This window comes from Schistocerca piceifrons, chromosome 1 (genome assembly GCF_021461385.2).
Source record: "Schistocerca piceifrons isolate TAMUIC-IGC-003096 chromosome 1, iqSchPice1.1, whole genome shotgun sequence".
Taxonomy (NCBI): domain Eukaryota; kingdom Metazoa; phylum Arthropoda; class Insecta; order Orthoptera; family Acrididae; genus Schistocerca; species Schistocerca piceifrons.
This window is the reverse complement of record NC_060138.1, coordinates 708,249,966-708,275,882: the sequence shown is the minus strand read 5'-3', so window position 1 is coordinate 708,275,882 and position 25,917 is coordinate 708,249,966.

Sequence of the window (25,917 nt, the reverse complement as noted above, 5' to 3'; positions counted from 1 at the left end):
CAGCATTCAGAAGGTAAGTTATCAACGAATATCTGAGTTCTGCTAATCCGAGGCACTCAAAACACAGGGGTCAAAAAGATTCCTCCCGTCCGTGGACGAATAACGTAAATTATCACAGGCATACGGTGTTTGGTCTAAGGCATCCGGACACCCCAACGAAACGCACTGACCACTGGATGTCGCAAGAGGCAGACCAGCCAGTATAAAAGGAGGCGGGGAGCATTTGTTGTCAGTGTAGAAGCAGCAACAGCAGAATGGCTCCGGTCGAGAGAGCACTGTGACTTCGAACATCGACTAGTCATTGTATGTCATCTGAGTAACTAATTCATCACGTGGAATTTAAACTCTTCTAAAGCTGAACACCAGGATGACTGCGACTAGAATACAGATTTTAATAACGTACGATTGCTAGCTAAAGAGAGAAGGAAATTTTGAGGATCAGTTGATCGCTTTCAAGAACTAAGTAAGTCCAGTGGGAGCTATCGAAATAGGCTTCAAGCTTCGTGGCTTTCCGCCATCAAGCAAGTAGCTACGCAGTCACAATGCTAGAGAAATACAGACAACTATCAGAAAGAGCGTCAACAACAATATTTTGCTAAATATTCCCACCTCCTCGCTCTCTCTCAGTACCAGCTGGCACTACCGCTCCAATGGCGATGATACTACCTCATGAAGCTTGAAGAATTTTACCCAATAACTCCATTTATTCCGAAAAGAAGTGTTGGAAAACGTCTTTTGTAAATGAACGCGACACTGGTTTTCGACAGTGTCCGCCCAACAGCGAAGACCAGAAGTCTCTTGAAGAAAAGGCGAGAAGAAAGGACGAAACTTCCAATAGTGAAGAAGATTCAAGAGGAAGATGACGTTGTTTAATAAAAAAAATTTATTTTCAATACAAGCTCTTGCTACAAGTGTTTCTTTCGCACCAGTACGATTTTTCAAAAATAAATTCAGTAGGCAGACACTTGTAATGAAGCTAGAGGAATGAAATTTCACATTATATTATAGCTTCAACAGTATCGTAGTCACTGCGCATTTTCAAGTACTTTTGTCGCTATTTACTCACGTTTATACGTACTAAAACTGGTAAATATATTAAACAATCGAATGGCTCAGAGTTTACTGCGGCTGGTCTGAAACCTGGATATAGTTGGAGGATTGGCGTAAAAGATTAGCCAGAGAAGAGTTCTAGGCCACCTCGAAGGCGTAACATTTTAGATGTAACGCTGACAGTGACTAAGATTAATCTCTCCATTATTTTGAACTTACTGGTATGTCGAAAATGTCTAAATGTCAGTAAATTAAACTTTCATCGCGGGCGCTAGTATATAATCATGATTATCTCTGTCATCATATTCTGAGGACCAAGAACATCAAGAGAATCGGAACTTCCTTGTTCGCTTCGAAGAAAAGGCAAACGATTGATTAAAATCTTGACTATGAGAACAATACTCAATACTATCAAACTAAAATGAGTAATAGATGTAATAGATGAACCTGAAATTCAAATTCTAACACTACAACATGTCCACTATAGAAACAATAAACATGTTGGTCCAGAAAATTACAGAAATTATAAAGAATCGTTAGCTAGCTCCACTTTCAACGGATCACCTGCACGGCATTTTTGAGCCATGAAAAAATGCAGAAACTCTGTGTTAAAGTCTATAGTTCTTTCTGAATAAATTATTTCGATCATATCAGATAGCGCTGGATACGAAACTCGAGCTCTCGTGAGCTTATGCCAATGAATTAACCTTCGAGAAACCAACGTATTCTTTGATCCTCCAGGCGAAACGACAAATAAAATTTAAGCCCCTAGAGACGTCAATTCAGAAATTGGTTAACAAAAGAAAATTAGAGGAGCAGGATCGTGCTCCGTTACTATCGATCATTACAGTATTGCATTATAAATAAGCTAGTCTCTTCGTCGTAGAAGAGCAACAACTAGTCTGAAGCAGTAATAAATTGCAGGCTCCTATCCACAAAGGCTTTCAGCTTTCAATTTCTCACAGTATTTTTATTTGCCGATGACTCTGGCACTTAGGCTCGTAACTAAACAAGTCAAAGTTCTGTTCATCAGAGCTCAATCACACGTTACTGGACGCAATCTGTAGATGGCATAAAGTCTCATTAGAGAATGAGTGAAGAATTTCAGTGTGCAAATTAGCGTTCGCAGAGTTGAACATTTGCGACAGGTTAGGAAAAACTACTGTTTATATATTTATATGAATAATTTCATTCGTAAAAATTTAGCAAGGTGCTTTCCATCCTAAATAAATTCTATTCTGCGTTCTTGAAACAAGTAATCCGAAACGTTGAACCAAACAACAGAATATGGCCGTTCATAATATATGACAGCCATGCCATATTTTCGGAGAAAGGTTTCCTGGAACATTTTCTCCGCTGTATTTTTTTTAAAGTTTGTGTAACCAGTCTGACACACAATAACTATCACATGTTTCTTCCAGCTGTTCGTACTGCGCACATTTACAAATACGCCTTACGCAACGACGTTTCCATATGCGTGCAGCGCAGCAGAGGTCATTATCAAAGGGATAGACGACATGCTGGAACGATAGCACGAAGGACAATTTCTTCTTTTTCTTCGTCTGTGATATCTTCTTGCCTTACGCTCATCGGGTCGCTGCAAAGAATTTTCAAATACTAAATGTCGTGCAGCAATGATCTAACTACAAGAAGCGACGTGTTGATTTCAATCTATACTGCTGTTAGTTAACTACTTTGACGTATATGTACATTGTAACACCAAGAAAACGAAGTCGGAGAATGTGTACAGCGGTGTACCAGCAGTAATGATTGAACTAAAAGCGTATGAACAGGAGCCATTTTTAGTCTGTAGCTTATGTTCAACTCCATGAATACTGTGTAACATCCCAGATTGGTAAAGCAATTACTTGCTCGTAGACCCAGTAACGCCCTCTCTTGTGTGACAGGAAAGGTCAAATGAAAAGTGGACGAATGACGTGGAAACGCGTAAGTCTGTAGACTCTCATGGGCTTTAAATCATCTAGGCTGTTAGGTCTCGTCATGTTCTTCGTTAGTTATTCTTACACTATCGGCTTTTCGATCTTCCACTGTGACCCTCTTCACGGTTTTCTAGCGTTCCTAATTTACTGAACACTCGGCTAATCTTCAAGACGATCCCAACGGAAGGTCGAAACTTCCGACTGTGTAAGAAGAAACTGACGAGGAACATGACGAGGCGTAACGGGCGTCATTGAAATAAAGTGCCAACCATATTCCGTCGACGTTAAAGGTCACGATACGAGCATGCTTGTTGAGTTCAACTGGAGCAATTACATCAGTCCTCCGAAAACAGGTATTCCGTTCCGTGACATATCGCGTCATACAAGGAGAGTTGCTAAATGAATGATGCGTGAGAGGAACCAGTGGAAGGAAGCGGGACATAGAGAACATGGGGCGATTATTGAACGACGCATTGTTACTGCAACGATGACTGTCAACATATCTACACGACCGTGATGAACAGTACCCTTCTGCTCATGTTAACTATAAGCTGCAAGCTGCAGTGGGTATGGACCTGTTCGTGCACAGTTAAATTTGTTTGCTGCGGGATGGACCGATAGCGCACAACACATTTTGTCGATTTCCCTAGTTGAGGGACCACAAATGTCTCACAGTGATATGGGCTGGCGTCCTAAATGGTTCAAATGTAGTGTTTTCGCGTTACTACTACCACACTTCGTCATGTAGTGATGGCTGCACGGTCGGCCGGAGTGGCCGAGCGGTTCTAGGCGCTACAGTATGGAACCGCGCGACCGCTACGGTCGCAGGTTCGAATCCTGCCTTGGGCATGGATGTGTTTGATGTCCTTAGGTTAGTTAGGTTTAAGTAGTTCTAAATTCTAGGGGACTGATGACCACAGCAGTTAAGTCCCATAGGGCTGAGAGCCATTTGAACCATTTTTTTGATGACTGCACACCTGTTAGACGCCAGCCTTGTGATAGCAATTTCGCAGTCTGCTTTGTTCAGAGGCACAACGGACAAAGATCAAATGTGATGATTGAAGCGTACGAGCACTGAGTCCAACACGCAAACTCAACACTTACATACTGAGAGAAATCAGAACAGTAACCGTTACATTTGGATGGTTTCGGTGTCCATCCTTCGGGCAAGTCCAGGTGCCACAGTTCATCAGAGAAATGCTCCGACAGATACGGCTTGGAATGTGTAAGGCTTCTTGGGAGAACCGTCAATGCCACTACTTCTCTGACTTGTACTTTCACCAGACATGTCGCCCATTGATTATATCTGAGATATGCTTGTTTTTTTTTTATGAAATGAAAGACACGCAGCTGTTCAGCTGTCTTTTATTATTTGTGCCAGTTTTGATTTCAAACCATCATCACTGTATAGAAGATACACATCATAGCATATCATGTCAGTGAGAAAATCCATACAAATACTGTCCTATCTGGACTGCTCAACAACTGAAGAGTAAAACAGCTATCCTTACACAAGAGATTTGTCTGTTATGTAAGGATACCCTATTATTCCTCTAGTTGTTCAGAAGATCAGACAGGGCAGTGTTTATATGGATTACCTTATTGATATGAATCGCAAATAACATTACGCCGTAATGATGGATTAAAACCGAAACTAATAATAATAATAAAAGAAACTTAAACAGTTATGTATCGAGAATTTCATAAAATAATCAATAGCTTCATGGATGAAGATTTCCCGAACATAATCACGCCATGTTTGATTCCACTCCATGACGTTTAGAGACTGTGTCTGCAGTAAATGGGGGGGGGGGGGGGGGGGTGCACATGATATTGAACTGACATGGTCAGAGAACATGTACTCTGACAGCAATAGCGACATGAGAAACGGTGAGAGGTGATGGTATCCAATCGAGCACAAACCTTTATTGTCACCAATCTTGGAACTCACTATGAACCAAACGATATTGTTATATGATAGCCGTCATTCCGTCAACATTACTGAAATAGAAATTCCCCGGTAGTTCTTGTACCTCACCTCTTACGTCACGGAGTCTTCAACTTCTCAGACTGCAAAAAAAATTTCCTGTGCAAAGTAACAGCCGACATGACTGTACCTAAAGCACCGCACGAAGTGTCGTCGTGATTGAGGCAGTGGATACACTTTCGGAGGGGTCGGAGATCACATAGCCGTCTGGTTATGCGAATTCCAGATTTAGCTGTCCCCGCGTTTTCTCTAAATGGCGTAAGGCGGATGCTAGGATGGTTAGTTGAAATGTACGTGGCCGATTTCCTACTCCACTCTTCTCTTGTGTTCGCTTGTACTCTGGAGAACCTCATCGTCGGGTAGCACTCATCTGACAATACTCCCTCAGAACGTGACGTCATTTTGACGTCACACGATGTATCGAAGACGGAAAGTCTTGTCTATCGATTTTCGTAATCGTACGGTTTACAAGTGAGGCGAACGTGACGTTCAAAACAATAACATTCGCCTCGGTTAGAGAGAACTGGAGGTTGCTCTTTGTCTTTACTGCAGGGTACATTAAACTCGAAGTTATGTTGTTTATAAATGTGTAAAGTTCCGCATTCATATTGACCGGACTGTGTGTAAGGGAGAGACTGAAATGCTTGCAGTAATTAATTCCGAAACTTATTGAAAAAGTTGTACTAACTCTTTTCCTACTACGTCTGCATCAGACCCCAATGCGAGGCGAGTTGCTGATTTTGAAGCAAAAATCAAGCTGAAGGCTGTCAGTACTGCACCATTTATCTTGCGGTATACAGTATATTCCACATCGTTCGTTAATGTGTCGCATCAATTTATTTTTAAAAACTGTGGAAACTAGTTTCAGGAGTTGGTCTGTAATCAGAATGGTGGGAAGCCTTCCAGCAGACGAATTAAAGTGGCAGCTGATTTTACTTACGTTCCGTAAATAAATTCTTCTTCAAAACACCGGCACGTTGAGCATTTCTCGAAAATGTGTCGATATTGGTTCAATATCTTGTAAAAAATGACGAAAACATATTGGTGGTTAAATATATGTTTTAACTGAAGACATTCTTGTTAAGAAGGAAGTGTCCTAAAAGAACTAGCTCGTAAATTTGGCTTTATACTTTATATTGTAGATGGCTGAGACTGACTTACCCTTCAGTTCTTTCGCAAATGTGTCAGTGTTTTCTATGCTTTTTATTCTGAGTGGTAGTTTGTTTTACCAGACGACCAACTTGTTTTGAATATTTACTTTCATTTGTGTCTTTCATGGTAAATCTGTAAATTATTGATAATGACAACTCACTCCTGAGAGAGCACTCTTATATGTACCTTAGAATAACCCAGTGCGTGGCGTTTAGATATAATACACTCCTGGAAATTGAAATAAGAACACCGTGAATTCATTGTCCCAGGAAGGGGAAACTTTATTGACACATTCCTGGGGTCAGATACATCACATGATCACACTGACAGAACCACAGGCACATAGACACAGGCAACAGAGCATGCACAATGTCGGCACTAGTACAGTGTATATCTACCTTTCGCAGCAATGCAGGCTGCTATTCTCCCATGGAGACGATCGTAGAGATGCTGGATGTAGTGCTGTGGAACGGCTTGCCATGCCATTTCCACCTGGCGCCTCAGTTGGACCAGCGTTCGTGCTGGACGTGCAGACCGCGTGAGACGACGCTTCATCCAGTCCCAAACATGCTCAATGGGGGACAGATCCGGAGATCTTGCCGGCCAGGGTAGTTGACTTACACCTTCTAGAGCACGTTGGGTGGCACGGGATACATGCGGACGTGCATTGTCCTGTTGGAACAGCAACTTCCCTTGCCGGTCTAGGAATGGTAGAACGATGGGTTCGATGACGGTTTGGATGTACCGTGCACTACTCAGTGTCCCCTCGACGATCACCAGTGGTGTACGGCCAGTGTAGGAGATCGCTCCCCACACCATGATGCCGGGTGTTGGCCCTGTGTGCCTCGGTCGTATGCAGTCCTGATTGTGGCGCTCACCTGCACGGCGCCAAACACGCATAAGACCATCATTGGCACCAAGGCAGAAGTGACTCTCATCGCTGAAGACGACACGTCTCCATTCGTCCCTCCATTCACGCCTGTCGCGACACCACTGGAGGCGGGCTGCACAATGTTGGGGCGTGAGCGGAAGACGGCTTAACGGTGTGCGGGACCGTAGCCCAGCTTCATGGAGACGGTTGCGAATGGTCCTCGCCGATACCCCAGGAGCAACAATGTCCCTAATTTGCTGGGAAGTGGCGGTGCGGTCCCCTACGGCACTGCGTAGGATCCTACGGTCTTGGCGTGCATCCGTGCGTCGCTGCGGTCCGGTCCCAGGTCGACGGGCACGTGCACCTTCCGCCGACCACTGGCGACAACATCGATGTACTGTGGAGACCTCACGCCCCACGTGTTGAGCAATTCGGCGGTACGTCCACCCGGCCTGCCGCATGCCCACTATACGCCCTCGCCCAAAATCCGTCAACTGCACATACGGTTCACGTCCACGCTGTCGCGGCATGCTACCAGTGTTAAAGACTGCGATGGAGCTCCGTATGCCACGGCAAACTGGCTGACACTGACGGCGGCGGTGCACAAATGCTGCGCAGCTAGCGCCATTCGACGGCCAACACCGCGGTTCCTAGTGTGTCCGCTGTGCCGTGCGTGTGATCATTGCTTGTACAGCCCTCTCGCAGTGTCCGGAGCAAGTATGGTGGGTCTGACACACTGGTGTCAATGTGTTCTTTTTTCCATTTCCCGGAGTGTAATTATCGTACCAGAGCGACGTGCTTTTATAAATCTTCGACACTGCGTGCGGCGTCAAAATGACGACACGTGTGCACGAAGCATTGCCAGCTGCTAGCAGTGCGAGAGACGCATCGAACGCTAACGAAAGCTGTTAGCAGTTCCTACCGCTGTCGATAGAGCGCGTGACTTTAAAATGATAAAATGACGCCACGTTTGCAGGAAGTCTTACAAAATGGCTCTTTCCCTCTTCGTCGACGGAACATTAAACTCTCAGATTCCCTGCTTTCATTTTTATGCTTGGAAGTGTAGTTAACCATGACTGCCTGAAAATTATTGGTATCAATATCATTCGCAAATTGATCCTCAGGCGTACATAGCTATAATTTTAATTCGTACCAGCTCGATGGCCGTACAAACAGCAACTATTGCGCACGAATAAGCGTTGTTCTTCTTATGCAGGCAACAATAAATTGCAGCGGGCGAAACCAGAACCTTTTGATAGCTATTTTCTTGCTGTTATGTCACGTTCGTAGATATCGTGGGTCCATTATTAGTACCCTTGGTCTACGTTTAATCTTTTCCCGCATCGCTAGAGACGAAATTCTTGTCTCCGATTCGGGTGGTGAACTGCTAGGACGAGCTTTCACTTCTCTGCTACTTCTTTGTTAGTGCTGCTGTCTTTTAAAACAATTTGACGAGAGTGAGAAGTATACGATAGGCAGGACACGCTCCAGTGACTCACTTCAAAAGAAAGGGCAATACATGAACTATTTTTTGTTTGATTATTTTCGACTCTTCTTGACTAAATATATAAAACTGTAGATTTGATATAACATTTTCGATGCGTGCCTATCGGTCTTACCCGGTGTCGATTGAGACAGGCGAGGATATTAGCGCTCGGCTCCAGCCCAGAGGGCGCCAGCCGCGGCGGCGAGTGGAAAGTTTGAAGCGAGTCCCTGACGGACGCAGAGAGAGACGCGGCTGTAATGGACCGAGGGCACGGTGCGAACGGTCAGCTGTGGACATCAGCGGTGTGCACACGCCCTTAGTGCAGGAGAGGGCGAGGCCAGACGGATCGCCGCTGTCAATGGAAGCGTATGCGGCAGACAGACGGAGCAAGTCTGTCGGCGCAGTGCTCGTGGCTGTGGACCCGGGTTTGGTGCCGAGTTATGATAAGGCTGTGATGCGGCCTGGGAGTACGCCTTGCCCCGGCACTACGGTGAGCACTCCCCAACTTTGCAAAGGAGGTACTTGGCTTCCGTCCAGCGTGCCGTAACAGTACTCTGTGTTTAAGTCTTAAATCCATTTTGAGCTGTGGCGGGGAGGCAAGCGCGAAGCCGAGTGTGTGCTCTCTCTTCCCACGCTTAAGTAAATACTGTAATTTTGAAAGACACTGATATGATTTGGAGTTTCTATACTAAACGTATTTAGGTACAGAGTATCTTTCGCTAGGTGGCCTTGTGGCAAACGAGCAGTGTAAATCATGCTGAATCTAAATGCATATTCCTGTTTGTTTTAGCGCTCTCTGCGATTTGCCCAGCTCCTGAAATTACCTCGTACAGTGAGAGCAGGCACTGACAGTTTGAAAAGATGACGTAAAACGGCGCCTTTCACTGTGTGTAAGCTGACTGAAAGTTTGGTGTGCCATGTATGAGCACCGCTTGGTTTGGTTAGTACCATGTCATACGTATTGTAAAGATTGGATTTGCTTGTGCTGGTCAGTTGCTACCGTCTGTTGCTTATTCAGTAGCTCACACTGCCAGTTGTTCTTGGGCGTTCTCTCAGTAAACTCACGCCTTTTATCGTAAGCAAGTTACCTGCTGGGCAATAGTGGTCACTTGTTTAATTCTTTGTTATTTATCTTTTAAATATTTAATCTATTTGCTTCTTTTGCTGGTCAATTACAGCCGCGATTGATTAAAGAATATTTGCTTATCAGCTGGTAGTTAATAACGGCTGTTTGCTTAAGGCTGTGTTATTTTCTTTATAAATTTAACCTAACTGTTTAATTAGAGAGTAACGGCCGCTTACTTAATGCTATAATGTTTCCAATCAATGTTCAATTAACTCTTTCACTGATGAGTAATGGCCCTTTGGGATAGAAAATTCTAACAAAATAATTTGTAAATACACTGAGGCGGGTCTTTGGAAATAGTGGATTTCAATTTTTGAGAAGAGTGATTGCCTCGAACTTATTGGAGACAACAAACTTAATACAAGCCATTTAATTGAATCTGTTTTTCCTAAAGAAAGAGCTCTAATTGTACTGTTTTTTGGGATTAATTAACCTGATGCTTCGTTTTATTGGAAATAAATGTTTTTAGTAAAATAACTACGTCTTTTTGTGCATTACCCAGGTAGCGATGTATGTACTGTATGCTCTGGTGTTCAAATAAATTTCGAAAAGAGGTCAGTTGCTTTCCACTCTGTGACCACTGTGTCCAAGCAAACCATTATCTCCCAGCTATTCGCACTTCAGCCGTGTTTTGCAGGCTGTTACAACTTTATCGTTCATTCATGCGTCTTAGATACACTTCTTAGTTCCGATTCTTGTTGCCAAATACCGTGCACGCAAAATATAATTTAGAACACTAAGTTGTCAATGCGTTGAAGTTTGAGGTCTCCAAATGCAATTCATGCATACAATTTTTCCCCTTTTTTTGTTTTGAGAATGCTGTTGTAGTATATTGAAGAAAGAGCATGTAAAATGCTGCTATGTATCAAACGCGTAAGTATTCAGTATGAAGTAGGGAAGTCTATTGAAGCCACGAACAAAATATCGGTATCATTTGTAAGTAAGGTAAACAACAAACCGCTTTGCGCACAGTCTCCCCCTATACGAATTGCAACCAGTGCCAGCAGCACTGGTGGTAGTGAGAGCTCCGTCCGGGGCTGACAATATGTCGAAGGCTAGTCGTGGTTCCCTTACGACTCGCTCCCGGAGAACGCTTCAAGGGGGCTTGTCAGATATAGCGGTAGAAGTAAGCAAGCACGAAGGCAGTAGAGAAAAACACCTCCCGGCGTGTGTTATGTCAGAGCGTTTTTGTGCTGGCAGCCAGGCCGGCGAGAGGATGGGTTTCTGCGGCTGGCGCTGCGGGAGACGTTGTGAAGCGGACCTCAAACAGGGCGTCCCCGCCGCTGGAGGGACAGCGTGTGCAGCTGGACACTGGTACGCCCGTGGCCCAATCAGAGGGCGCCCCTAGCCACCGCCTCATCGGCATTCTATTGACCATTTGCCTAGTAAATTGTTGCCTGTATTGACGTTTCACTAGTAGCTAGCTATCATAACACTCTTTAATTCTGAAACTATGAAGGATACAATACAGGAAGCTTAAGGTTCTCTATAACTTGTTCAGAAACTAGACTGTTCTAATAGTCGAAGGACATGAGAGGAAGCCAGTGAGAAAGAAGGAAATCGAATAGGTTTGCTGCCTATCCTCGATGTTATTCCCTGTGCACTGAGCAAGCGGTAATGGAAACTATGGAGAAATTTTGAATAGGAATTAATTTCCAGGGAGAAGAAGTAAAATCGTATATGGTTTTGATAAGATTGTAATTCTGCCAGAAACGGCGAATGACGTGGAAGATCAGTTGAACGGAATGGATGCCGCCTTGCAAAAAAGTTATATTATTAACATAAATAAAATAAACTCCAGGCTGCCAAGGTAGGACTTCAATTGTCACTAGTAAAGAGAAAATACCTCACGAACATCACTGATACTCCCAGTGAACTAAGATGGTACAAGGTGAAACTGAGAAAGTTGACAGGTTCAAGTATCTAGGAGAATGGTTGGGACCTAATCCATAAGAAGGAACATCACTAACAACTCGGATTAATAAGTTACAATTAGCATATCGATTAACCAAGAACATCTGTAATAAGAAATGCCTATCTCGTAATTCCAAACTAAAACACTACCGAACAGTTATCCGCCCTGAAGCCCTATATGCCTCAGAATGCTTGAATCAACAGGAAAGGCTTGACAGATAAACTAGAGATTCAGGAGAGGGAATATCCTGAGAAAAATTCTGGGGCCGGTCAAAACAAATGGTGAGTACAGAAGACAATCAAACCAGAAGCTATACAATCATACCGAGAAAATCACAGATATAGCTAGGGAGAGACGTGTCGCTTTCTACGGACATATCACAAGGATGGACCAAACAAGACTAACCTACCGACTTCTCAACTACTGGAAGAGCAGGAAGACCGAGACACCGTGGCTGATAGAATTCAAGGAAGACATCGAGGAACTGAACGTAACTGAAAGTGCCATTAGAAACCAAGCACTTCTCAGAAGGATACTAAAAGAAAAGAGGTTTCAGGACGGATCACCCGTAAAAAGACCGGCGCCCTGCGGACAAAGGAGAGAAAGGAGGAACATAGGCAGTGAATGTGGGATTACTGGGCAAACATCAAGTCCCTCTCCAGGCTGAAAAGTTGAATATCGTGGTCCTTAGCTGGCCCATTCGAAACAAGAAATAAAATAAAACCGCAGGTAATGGAGTGAAGCTGAATTAAGTCAAGTGATGCTGAGGGAATTAGATAAGGAAATGAGACGTTGAAAGAAGTAGATACGTTTTCCCATTTGCGCAGCAACACAACTGACAACGTTAGAACTAAATAGGATTTGAAATGTTGACTGGCAACTGCAAGAATTGTTTTTCTGGAAAAGAGAAATTTTTTAGCATCGAATAAAAAATTGAAATATTAGGAACTATTTTCTGAAAGTATTTGTTTGGATCGTAGTCTTACATAGAAGTAAAACGTCAACTTTTAACAGACAAGAATGGAATAGAATGTTTTGAGTCCTGTGCTAGAAAAATCGCTGAAGATGGAATGATGGGTAGAGTATGTAATGAAGAGGTACTGCATCGAATTAGGGTAAAAAGATGAAAGCTATATCGATAACCGATTCAAGAAATAAGAGCAGAAACTGTAGAGGGAACCCACGGCTTTAGTAGAGCAAGTAGATGTAATAGTTTGTGGGTTGCAGTACTTACCGAGCTCTAAAATCACTTGCACACGTAGGATAGCGTAGAGAATCAGTCTTACGTCTGGTGACTGCTACAAACAGCCTAAGTAGTTTCTTGATACATCAAGACATTAATTTGACATCGACTCTTTCTCTTACGGCCGCATCCATTACTGGGTAGATTACGCAATTTTGCCAACCTATACAGCTTCTACACTCTCTGAGTGGCTCTTCACGATAATAATTGTCTACAACTGTTTCTCTGTTTCACACTTGTTTCGAATCAGCAGTGTCATTTATGGCTCACATCAGTATTTATATGTTGTTTATTAATACATTAAAACAAGGTTACACACTAACATAGGTGAAAATTGAAACACTGAAAGGAAAACATGTGTGTGAAATGAACTTTATGTTGCAGATACGTATGTTCAGTTATCATAATGGGTGGCTGCCGATTATGCAGTTCAGCAAAGCTGGCTGTCAGATTGCAGTGAGGAAGCAACTGTCACGAAGGCGGCGAGATCGCAGTGAGACTCATCTGGAAACACATCTGGCCACTCAACAACACACCAGCGACGTCGTTCACGTGGCCGTTTGCGGTTTCTGAACAACGGGAGTCGTCGCAATAATATACGTGGCACCAGGTCAGCTAAAAGAAACTCGCTGTGATGACAGAACTTTATTCAGTGCCCGCTAGGCACTGAGCGTGCACCCCTCTACCGACTTGTTCCATGAAAAGCTCACTGTAGCTGCAGCAATCACTGTACGAGCCAACGTTTCGTTGCGTGACGTCTGTTTTCTTTCTGCGCCGTCAGAACTCATTCACACCCTCATGCTGTTTGACATCACTGAGTCAAAGTGGCACTATCAGAATGTAGATAGCGGAATACAGAAGTGGATATACGTCCAGATGGTTGCTATCACATGTTTCGGCAATGGTATTCCTTAATACGACAGTAAAAAATTCAAGAGCTTTTTTTAAAAAAAATCTACATAGCAATAGCACTTGCTGATAATAAATCGATACCACATTCACTAAAACATTTACCCGAATATTCACCTCGAGTGATTTAAAGCCTTTACTTGATCCAGATAGGTGAACTAGAGTTATTGATATGATTTAATCAGGCTGTTTAATTATATGTCTACAGAAGGAAGTGCATTCACATTGTCATGTGTGATCGATACCGACTCCATCTTATTGGTGAATGCCAAAAATGACGCCAGATTGTTAGCATTATGTGAAACTAGCCTTAAGTCATCCTCACACGGGACGAGGAAGCTAACGTTGATGTGGACGGGGACTTGACATCCGGCCTCACGAAGGCAGCGGTGTTGGCACACGGGACGAGCTGGTTAACGTGATTTTGCGCTCTCAGCGCTCTCCAGCGGCCGTTGTCCGGTTTATTTGGTTCGCAAACCACATTATTTCTGTACGAAAATGGCCGCGCGTAAAATAGCTGCGTTAACTCTGTTAGCGATTGTCGACGAAAAAAAAAATAGCGAAGAAGATTCTGGACTCATCTATGGCTTCAACAGCGAAATGCTGGCAGAGGGACACACATAATGCTACATAACGATCTGTGATACATAGTATTGGATGTTATTCATTAACTCAACTGAAATTTCATCGCATTTTCGGTTTTCAATTGAATATAGTTGAGGTATAGTGTCTAAAGTCATTTTGCGCAGTCATGGTGTCCACATTCTCGTCGTTGTATTGACTATCAACACCACTGTGAAATAACGCTCTTCACACATAGATTTCAAGATCGAGATTCGGTTCCTAGTTTCGTTCGAATGGAAGTGGAGGTTTCTTCGAAACTGCACACCGTAACTGAAAAAGATTTTTTTTCGGCAATATCTATATCCTCACAGACTCTTTCTTCTTTCACGGTCGACTATACATACCTTGCTCTCGAGTAGGAAATTCGAAGAATTTGTGTGTGTGTGTATGTGTGTGTGTGTGTGTGTGTGTGTGTGTGTGTGTGTGTGTGTGTGCGTGTGTGTATTAGCTGCGGTACCGGCCTTCGTTCAGGGAGTTGATAGTTCATATGAGACTGTGTGGTAGCTGAAATGAAAGGACAAACTTTGAAGTATAGGGAAAAAATTATTGAAAACGTATTCTATTTACAATACTTGTTTATAAACAACATTTTTCATTTTTTATCCGGGGTATATATGTAAGAATTTTTCGAATTTCCTACTCGAGAGCACGCTACGTGTAGTTGACCGAGAGAGAAGCAGGAATCTTCGAGGACGATGCCGCAACATTTTAAAGTTTGTCCTTGCGCTTTGTTAATTGCAATACTGTAGGCTAATTTGATTAGAAATGGCAGTCTTTTAAATTGGATTGGCAGTTCAGTAGGGAGCACTGGTATTCTGGGTTCTGGGGATAAATAGCACGCGTCCCTTGTACTTTGCAGTCATAAGTTCGGCTTCGATGATATTATTCGATAGCTGTTTAACGATCATCCTTGTTCCACTACATAGTTTTGGTGAGACGAGATTTCTGAGTAATATGATCGGACATCCAATTTTAAGTCGAAGGCAGTGTAATGGCATTCCTGGTACTTGTAAAGAATTTAGAAATTCTGTAGGGAAGTTCGCACTTCCTTCGACGTTTACCAACGTGTCGATCGATTTGTATAATTTCTCTTCACCGGGAGTTTTCTTTTGAATGTTACAGTCGAAATCTTCGGCAATTTTATTTTTAGTTGCCAAAATTGCAGTTTCAAATAGCCAGTCCGGACTAGTATAGTTGCCGACCGTTGTGGCCGTGCGGTTCTAAGCGCTTCAGTCTGGAACCTCGCGACCGCTACGATTGCAGGTTCGAATCCTGCCTCGGGCACGGATGTGTGTGACGTCCTTAGGTTGGTTAGGTTTAAGTAGTTCTAAGTTCTAGGCGACTGATGACCTCAGATGTTAAGTCCCATAGTGCTCAGAGCCATTTGAACTCGTATAGTTGTGAACAATGTTTGCATAAATTTGGTCGACGAATTCGATTTCAGCAGTGGCTATGTTGCAGAGATCACTGTTGAGTTTAATGAGGCAGGTGTTCTGGTCAGTAGGATATGTGCCTTCGCCTATATGTAACAGATGTTGAGCAAAATGTCCTTTTGTTTCGTCTATCGATAGTTCAGCTCTCATATTTTGTGTTAGTCCAGTATTTGTATGTGTGGCATGAGATGTGATTTTCTTAAGCATGCATCGACCTCGTCTGCTGATATTTATTGGAGATAACTGTTAGTGTTTGTCGAAAATCTCGTGGGAGTATGAACAGAGGTCCTCCCACCTCTTCAGAGTTTCCTCGCAAGTCTTGTAATTTCTGTGCATGGCTTCGGGTGATTTTTTATATGTGCCATTGTGCATTCGTCCCTGTAGATAGTTTTAGCTTGCTTTAGAAGTTTTATATGAAGCTCTTGAGATTTGACGTACCGGGAATTGTTCTTCGGCTATATTCAAAAGTAGTTGTAGGGCGGAATGGGCAGTTCATCCCCTTTCCATAAGTGTGTCTACAATGCCGGATGATGCCACAGCAAGTGCGGTGTGTTGTTTAGCACGTATTTACGCCAGCAATAGATTTATTAGAAACGTTTTCTCGAAACCGCCTGGTGCGTCCAACTAAATAATTCCGCCAGTACTGTTGTCGGTCCAGCCGATGATAAGGTTGTAAATTTCCTTTTGATTGTCACTGAGGAGTGGTTTGTTGTGAGCATGCCGGCTGGTTGGCCGAGCGGCTCTAGACGCTACAGTCTGGAACTGCGCGACCGCTACGGTCGCAGGTTCGAATCCTGCCTCGGGCATGGATGTCTGTGATGTCCTAAGGTTAGTTAGGTTTAAATAGTTCTAAGTTCTAGGGGACTGATGACCTCAGAAGTTAAGTCCCTTAGTGCTCAGAGCCATTTGAACCATTTTTTGTTGTTGTGAGCAATGTATTGAAGTAGTTCGTTGATGTTGTAGCTTTTTTTCTTTGTAATTTCGAAGTGCAGCACACTGATAACACCTTTTGGTAGTGCCTGTATACTAAGCTGTACTGAGGTCCGGTTGTTTCTAGCTAAAGTGTTTCATTGAAGACATTGTCGCTGAATTCGCTGGTCAGTTCAGGATGAGCTTGTCGGATTTGGTTCAGTAATTATGTCATCACTCATACTCTCCTTGAAGGAGTTCCACAGCGGTTTTGGATTCGATGGGTTACTTGTTGTTAGTATTATGGCGAATAAGTCTCTCATTTGCTCAGCTGAGACTGTGATTGAGGCTTCTTGTAGTATTAATTCCCAGTGGTTGTTGCTTTCCAGTAGTCCTTGGCTTTGGGACGTTTCTCTGTACCTCCGACACAGGTAACGTCAACAGTCTTGAGAACTGTGAAACTTGTTGGTCTCCGTATTTCGTGTAGCAACATCCAGAGATAGAAACATTTGGCTTTGTGAGGATGTATGGTGTATACTCGGCCTAGTGCGCTGGTTTTTATGATTCCTAGATGATCTACTGGAATTCCATGTTTTCGTCGTTGAAAGATTTCTCCTGTTGTGTTCCACGTAGGGACGTATATATATAGTAACGTTTTCGCGAATGGATCAGTTTCGTACAGTTGGTAAAAAGTTGTTAATGTTGTGTTCTGAGACGGTTCGCTTGCAGTTTTTCTGGCGGTGTCTTATATATTGGTAGATGTTACACAGTTGGTTCGCGTTCATGTATGGGAAAACGGAAACTCGGATACGCTGCTTCGTTATTGTTGATGTATGTTCCCATTTGGTACATGAGGACCTCGCCGTTTCTGGCTAGGATTGTTGTTCGCTGTCTTTGGCTATTTGAAATACTGCCATGTTACTGCCTTTGTTAACAGACTTCCAAAAATATTTGATGGATTTCACTGAACTGCAGTAGTCTACGTTTGCGTGTGCTTGGAACATTTGGATAGTAGTATGTTACATGGTACTGTCCATTGATTATCTATTTTCAGTTCATCGCTGCTGTGAAGCCACCGTTTTTGGTTGATCGTCTTATGTATATAGGAAACCCATCAACTCCGGTTTGTGTGTCGCCCAAGTACGTTTTTTTTTTGGTACATTTTCCGTCACTCATACATCGTGAATTGTAGATTAATGGCCAGCCTGATCCTTGAATGATGTTTTTCACAACTGTGTCGTACAATTCCGAATCTTCTTGTGGATTGGGAAATTCAGTTTAGATGCTTTTGGCTGTATCCGTGGTATGAATTCTGTCGTGTAGCCATACGAGAGTGTGTGAGTGAGGCATTCGATTATCTACATCCAGCATCCAACGGTTCCAAAGATGTGCTATTTTGTGATGTCCTCAATCAATCTCATTTGTTTTTGTCGGAAAACTCGGGCTATTATGTCATTTCGATGCATGGGGCTTGTCTGTATCTGGCCACGAGGAGTTGCATGTGAATATTGTTAAAAGCTCAGGTCGTCCATATTGTCTTATGTAGGTCATGGGATCTTGAACGTATTCGTGCATGTGTCTCGAAGTTCCCGTTTATGATGTTGGTAATATTACCACTGTTCCAATGTCATCATGTTTCAGTCATTTATCGTCTCGAAGGTGGATGTATTCTTCCGTGCGTAGTCTCTTCTTATTTAGTCTTGTTTAAAGCATCCGTTCCACTTCTCATTCTGTATATATATATCTACCAGGAATTTTTGGAATGTTGAGAATGTGATTGTATGTTTCATTGTCTATGATCATCAAGTGGTAAGCGTATTGTCCTTGGAAGTTATTTTTTTATTTGTTTCTACGCCTGTTTCAGGATGGATTTGTTTCACATTAAAATTATATTCGTCCACTGCGTGCAGAAATATTAACGGATATTGGATGGCATCATAAGAACCATAATTACGATGGCGACTTCGTCAGGTGCATTAAATCGAGGTTCGTGTTCTCCAGGTGGTGTTTTGTCGGCTCCAATTACAACTTTATAGTCTTCAGAAATCATTCGGTCTAGTGCTGTTTTGAATACGTGAATCAGTTGACTGCATTTGTGTAATATCCTCTGTACATCTTTGACTACTTCTCGTCTCAATCCACTGATATTTGTGCATCGTTGATCAGTTTCTGTTTCTTCATTTCCTATTAAATATACTTTCAGGAATTTATGGTCTTCGTTGGATAGTGGTAGTAATGATTCCACATTGTGATAGTTTGTCCTTGGATGGAAAAAACAGAATGGATGTTATCTCTGTTAGTGTGCGTCGAAGTGACACCGAAAGAAGTCATTTGGAAGCAGGAGTTGTACACTTTTATATTTTGAAGAAAGTGTTTTGAATGAGGTGTTCCCCTGGTCATGTAATACAAAAATTTCTGCGGATGTAATTCCAGTGGTGGTAATCGAATTTTTCCATTCATGCAACAGAATCCTAGCCTTTCTCTACTGAATTTTTTCGTATTGCGTAACTGATAGATGTTACCCATTTCTCCGATTACGACGTGTTTGTTATATTCTTTCGTCGCTTAGTAGTACAATGCTTCATTTGTTAGGTTGTACTGTTCGCTTGTCCTCGCCCCCTCTTCTCGTATGGTGATAATTTCACGGCTGTCTTGAGTTAGGAGTCTTTTATTATAAGATTGTGTCGCAATTCTTGGTTCTTCAATCTGTTCATTTCGTTGTTCTTCGGTTTCTCGGAACTTAAAGGTGCTTCCCGCTCTTCGTCTATTTCGTTTTTCCGCTGTTCTTTTTGTTTTCGCTGCTTCAGAAATGGAAAGATCTCCTCTTTCACGTTTGGCCATTGTCTAAAATATAAATTAAGTTGACAGTTTATTAACAAATTCACTAAGTACACTTTGCACACTTTTCACACTTTATTTTCGATTTATATCCAGTCATCTATCGCTTTGACTACTCACACTTCATTGTTTGTTTTTATTCACTCACTGCACTACTTTTTACGTTCCTTCGTTCGTCACTGATAAGAAGCTGACGTTCGAACCCACGACGGTTCTTGCTTTATGTAGCCTTACCAATGGGTTGCCCACCAGTGGCGAATTCCATAACCTACCGAAAAGGCTTCGAATGGTCCACAATGTTCCAGAACATTCTACAACAATAGAGAGTATTCTGGAAGGTTCTACAATGATCTGGAAAGTTCAGGGATGTTCCCGAATATTCTGGAATATTCGCGAATGTTCCACACTATTCCCCAACATTCCAGAATATCCCGAATCATTGTCAAACATTTCGGAACACTCTGGAATGTTATAGACTGCTTGCTAATACTCTCGAATGGTCTAGAACAGTCTCGAATGTTCTGGAACGTTCTAGAAATTTCTAGAGGGCGAAACTTCCCAGCCCTTATATCTTCAAAAGCACGCCCTTCAGGCAAAAACGGGAACCTTCGTCATGGATGGCAGATACAGTGCTAGCACACTATACAACTGCCCTGACAGTACCGAGAAGGCGTTTTTGAGTTTTAGCGGCACACACATTGTACTCTTATTTTTATAATATACACTGATTAAAAAACGTTTCTTATTAGTGGGGACTTTGGGTGTGTAACTTGTGTTTACTTTCTGACATGGACTGGCTGCCATGTTAAAATTTCTTGCGACTGGGGAAACATTCCAGTGGTTGACCTTTACAGCAAGAATTGCACCATGTACTTTGCTTATGATAGAAACATCGACTTTTGAGATAATACCTCCATTAAATGAATAAGGAAGACCCAGAATCTTTTAGAAAACAAAACGTTACAAAAAATTGTAAGGAAGTGGACATGAATTTGTTACCTTCCATTTCACACTCCACGATACTATCAACTGAAATACAGCTGCAACCCAGTAGCGAGGTATCCTTATATGTGTAAAGATTGGATCTACAATTGTCATTATTTGATATTTAATTATGGAAAATTGCATCAAAACGAATTTTTGATAGATCATCACTGTGCCGTAGCACTGAAACCGCATACTTTCGTAGCACGCAAGTTATGACACTGAAAACGTCAAATACAAGAAGCCCCTATCAACCTGTGTATAGTTACGTCACTTTTTAAAGCAAATCGTAGCTAAAATGACAGCTTTTCGAGAGGTCCTCAATTTTTTGATGCTTTAAAACTGTTTATACTCATACCATGCACTGTACGATAAACAAAACCCACCAAATATGTAGTAAGTAAATTCAGTATGGCGGCTCCTCAGTTCTGCTTGTGAGGTAAAAACGATGTCACATCTCATTGGCCACGTTCCCCTTCTACGAGGCAAAGATCTCACATGCCAGATTCTTCATTTCGCGCTCTATAGTCTAGTGGAACGCTGCATTCCACGCTGTGACGTCTCCCAGCTCCCCGTCCACGCAGGTTTTCACGTCCCGTGAGAGGACGGCCTTAGCAGTATCGAGTAGAGTGTTCTACGCATGATCCCCCCCCCCCCGGCTTGTGGAAACCGGCAGCTACAAGTGCGGGCAGTGATCCCCGCGCGTCCCGGAACCGCTATCCCACTACGGGATGCCGGCCGAGCACCGCCGACAATGGACAGCTGGTGGCTGGCCGGCGCCATTGTCTGGCGGCGCCACGCCACGCACCTCACGAGCTGTCGCGTCGACGCGTCGCGTCACACCTGCGACTCGACGGGCGGGTTCCCGTCCGGCGTCCCCGTCCGCTCTGCTAGGCGACCGCCTGTCTTAAGCAACGTAAGCCTATCGGCACGTTGCCGCCTGAGCCACTCACAAGACCATATCCAGGATCTGAGCGACTGAAGAGGGCGGGCCAACTCGAGTTAAGTTTCGCGTAGAGCAGGGCATCAGCGATCGTAAGGGTGCGATAGCATCAGTGATCAGTGTCTAAGCGGGTTATAAGGAGCGTTGAGAAAGTTAGGCAGCTATTTTTGGCTTAGCTGGAGTGATAGGATATAAATTGCTGAGTGAGTTTTAAACATCGACGACGAAGATGTGGAACACAAAAGGGTAAAATTCGATAGTAGTTTAATATGCTTCGCACAATTATGTCCCGAGCAACGTCTTAAAGGGTGGGGAAACTCTTGCCGTGATTTAATGGCTGCGTTACAAAACTGCTACGTGGACAGAGACAGTTTTATCGTAGATTTAAGGAAAATCGAAGGTTTATAAACAAAAGCTGAACGAGGGAAAAATGAGGGTAAGAAGGCCAATAAGAGAAACGTTCAATGACTTTGAAAGAAAAATTTTGCCAACCGATCCGACTAAAAATCCTCAGAGGTTTCGGTCTTACGAAAAAATCAGTAAGCAGTTCTAAATTCCATCTAGTCAGTCACTCAGTGACCACACTGGCTCCGAAATACACTACTGGCCATTAAAATTGCTACACCAAGAAGAAATGCAGATGATAAACGGGTATTCATTGGACAAATATACTAGAACTGACATGTGATTACATTTTCACGCAATTTGGGTGCATAGATCTTAAGAAATCAGTACCCAGAACAACCACCTCTGGCCGTAATAACGGCCTTCATACGCCTGGGCATTGAGTGAAACAAAGCTTGGATGGCATGTACAGGTACAGCTGCCCATGCACCTTCAACACGATAACACAGTTCATCAAGTGTATTGATTGGCGTATTGTGACCAGCCAGTTGCTCGGCCACCATTGACCAGACGTTTTCAATTGGTGAGAGATCTGGAGAATGTGCTGGCCAGGGCGGCAGTTGAACATTTTCTGTATCCAGAAAGGCCCGTACAGGATCTGCAACATGCGGTCGTGCATTATCCTGCTGAAATGTAGGGTTTCGCAGGGATCGATGGGAGGGTAGAGCCACGGGTCGTAACACATCTGTAATGTAACGTCCACTGTTCAAAGTGCCGTCAATGCAAACTAGAGGTGACCGAGACGTGTAACCAGTAGCACCCCATACCATCACGCTGGGTGATACGCCAGTAAGAAGATGGCGAATACTCGATTCCAATGTGCGTTCACTGCGATGTCGCCAAACACGCAAGCGACCATCCTGATGCTGTAAACAGAACCCCTGGATTCAGCCGAAAAAATGACGTTTTGCCTTTCGTGCACTCAGGTTCGTCGTTGAGAACACCATCGCAGGCGCTCCTATCTGTGATGCAGCGTCAAGGGTAACCGCTGCCATCGTCTCCAAGCTGATAGTCCACGTTGCTGCAAACGTCGTCGAACTGTCCGTGCAGATGGTTGTTGTCTTGCAGACGTCCCCATCTGTGGACTCAGGGATTGAGACGTGACTGCACGATCCGTTACAGCCAAGCGGATAAGATGCCTGGCATCTCGACTGCTAGTGATACGAGGCCGTTGGGATCCAGCACGGCGTTCCGTATTACCCTCTTGAACACATCGATTCCATATTCTGCTAACAGTCATTGGACCTCGACCAACGCGAGCAGGAATGTCGCGATACGATAAACCGCAATCGCGAAAGGTTACAATCCGACCTTTATGAAAGTCGGAAACTTGATGGTACGCATTTCTCCTCCTTACACGAGGCATAAAACAACGTTTCACCAGGCAACGCCGGTCAACTGCTGTTTGTGTATGAGGAATCGGTTGGAAACTTTCCTCATGTCAGCACGTTGTAGGTGTCGCCACCGGTGCCAACCTTGTGTGAATGCTCTGAAAAGCTAATCATTTGCATATCACAGCATCTTCTTCCCGTCGGTTAAATTTCGCATCTGTAGCACGTCATCTTCGAGATGTAGCAATTTTAATGGCCAGTAGTGTATATTGCTGAGTAAGTTTCAAGCATCAAGGACGAAGATGTGGAACACAAACGGGTAAAATTCGATAGCGCAGTTTAATATGCTTCGCACAATCACGTTCCGAGCGAGGTCTTAAGTGGTGGAAACTCTCCCCGTGATTTAATAGCTGTGTTACAAAACTACTACGTGGACAGAGACAGCTTCATCGTAGATTTAAGGAAAATCAAAGAACTGTCTACAAACAAAAGCTGAACGAGGCAGAAATGATGGTAAGAAGGCCAACAAGAGAAACGTTCAATAGCTTTGAAAGTAAAATTTTGCCAACCGATCCAACTGAAAATCCTCAGAGGTTTCAGTCTTACGTAAAATCAGTAAGCAGTTCGAAATTCCATCTAGTCAGTGACTCAGTGACCACACTGGCACCGAAATAGAATGTGACAGGAAGGCCGAAATACTGAACTCAAGTCTTCAGAAAGAAAGTAATGCGGTCGCATCTTTCACCACCGTACAGACCTCGAAATGTCGGATACTGAGATTAGCGATGGTGGAACAGAAAACCAGCTACGATCGCGTAGTACTGGAAAGGTATGAGGACCAAATGACATACCCGTAAGATTCTACGAGATTACGCGAAAGAACTTGCTACCCTTCTGACAGCATTTTATCATAGCCCGCTGAAAAAAGCGCAGGCCATTTCCGTTTCCGGGAAGGGACGTAGGACAGACGCACGTAACACTAGTCAACAGCCATTTTGTACCTGGGATGTGATACATCAACTAGTATGTATATGCCTTTCAAAATGTTCTAGGTCGTACCATTTTCGAGTTTTAAAGGTTTTTTATTTTTCGTATTCAGTATTTCGCTTTTTGCTGTTCTTCTGTTTCGATGTTTAATTGTTTGTTTTTGATTTGGAGAAGAGAGCTAGAAGATCTACATATCGTCAGTAAGTGGTTGGTGTGGTAATCCAGTGGTCTGAAAGAGATCCTCAATGACTGTTTCCTGTGAAAGATAGTGCAAACTTATTGTGTTTAAATCTTACACTAAGAAAAATGGCAACCTGTAAATCTCATTGCTGTCTAAACTACCCCAACAACTTTTGTTATGTGTGTGGGAAATTCATTCCAAAGGAAAACCAATCACTGATTTGGTTAAGAAGGCATATAAATTGTATTTTGATTGTCCTGTTGGTGATCAAGATAAAAATTTTGCACCTCATATTGCCTGCATAACCTGTACTACAACCTTAATCGAGTGGTTGAAAGGGAAACGCCGAGCCATGCCATTCGCTGTTCCGATGATGTGGTGTGAGCCTAAGGACCATTATTCAGACTGTTGCTTCTGTCTTACAAGTATTTCGGGACATTCAAGCAAAACTAGACATAAAATAAAGTAAATGTAACTCCATCTTCTGGTGGAGTATGGGACTACAGCTGTTCAATGTTCAATAAAAACAATACCAATCGCCGTTATATAGGTTTATTTGTAGGCAACCAGTTTCTACGTTACACTACGTCATCTTCAGGCCAAAACTGCTCCAGTCCAGTAACCTTCGTGTTACAAATATAGCAGTGCCTTTAACTGGTCTCGTAATAGCTATTTCACCTTGATTTCTTCCCGGAAAATTTGGGAGCCCTAAGCGACGAGCATGGTGAACGCTTTCACCAAGACATTCTTACCATGGAACACCATTACCAAGGCCATTGGAACGCTTCGGTGATGGGTGACTACTGCTGGGGTATTGTTAGGGAGAATGATGAAACGGCAAACAAAAGATGAGTTCCGTCGTCGCACTTTTCAAAAAGCAAAGACTATTAAAGGTGAAAATATCTTCTGAACTAATTTGTACGTTTTATTGGCATCATGCCCATGTATACATACAAAGTACCATTGATTGAAACGTTCTAAACGTGTATTTTTGTTTGACTTAATTGTGTAAATTGTCGCTATTACTATTTTTTATTCTGCTGTGTATCTAGGAAATATGGCGCCATAGAGAGAAACTGATTTTATCAGTGTATTCAGCGTTCCGAAATTAGGTAAATCCACCATCTACAAACCAGATGCAGAAAAAAGGTTTAAATTTTTTGACTAGTGTAATTATTGGCCTACATCACTGACGTCAATCTGTTGTCAAATTGTGGAATACACTTTACGCTCAAGTATCACGACGTTTTCAGAGAACAAAAATTTCCTCTACAAAAAGCAATATTTACTCCATAAACAGAGCTCTTACGAAACTCAGCTCGCTGTATTTCTCCATGAGAGCCACCAGTCCACGTTGATGCGTGTTCCTTGACTCTACGCAGGCATTTTACACCGTCGCCCTGCCATTTAGTGTAAAAAAAAGCACAAGTATACCGAGAATCTGACCAGATTTTCGACTGCATTCAAAACTTCCTTGCAGTAACAGCTCAACACGTTGCTCTTAACGGAACAAACTCGACAGATATAAAGGTAAATTCAGAAGTAGCCCAATGAAACTGACAGGATCGTTAATGTTTACAATATATATCTATAATCTAGTAGA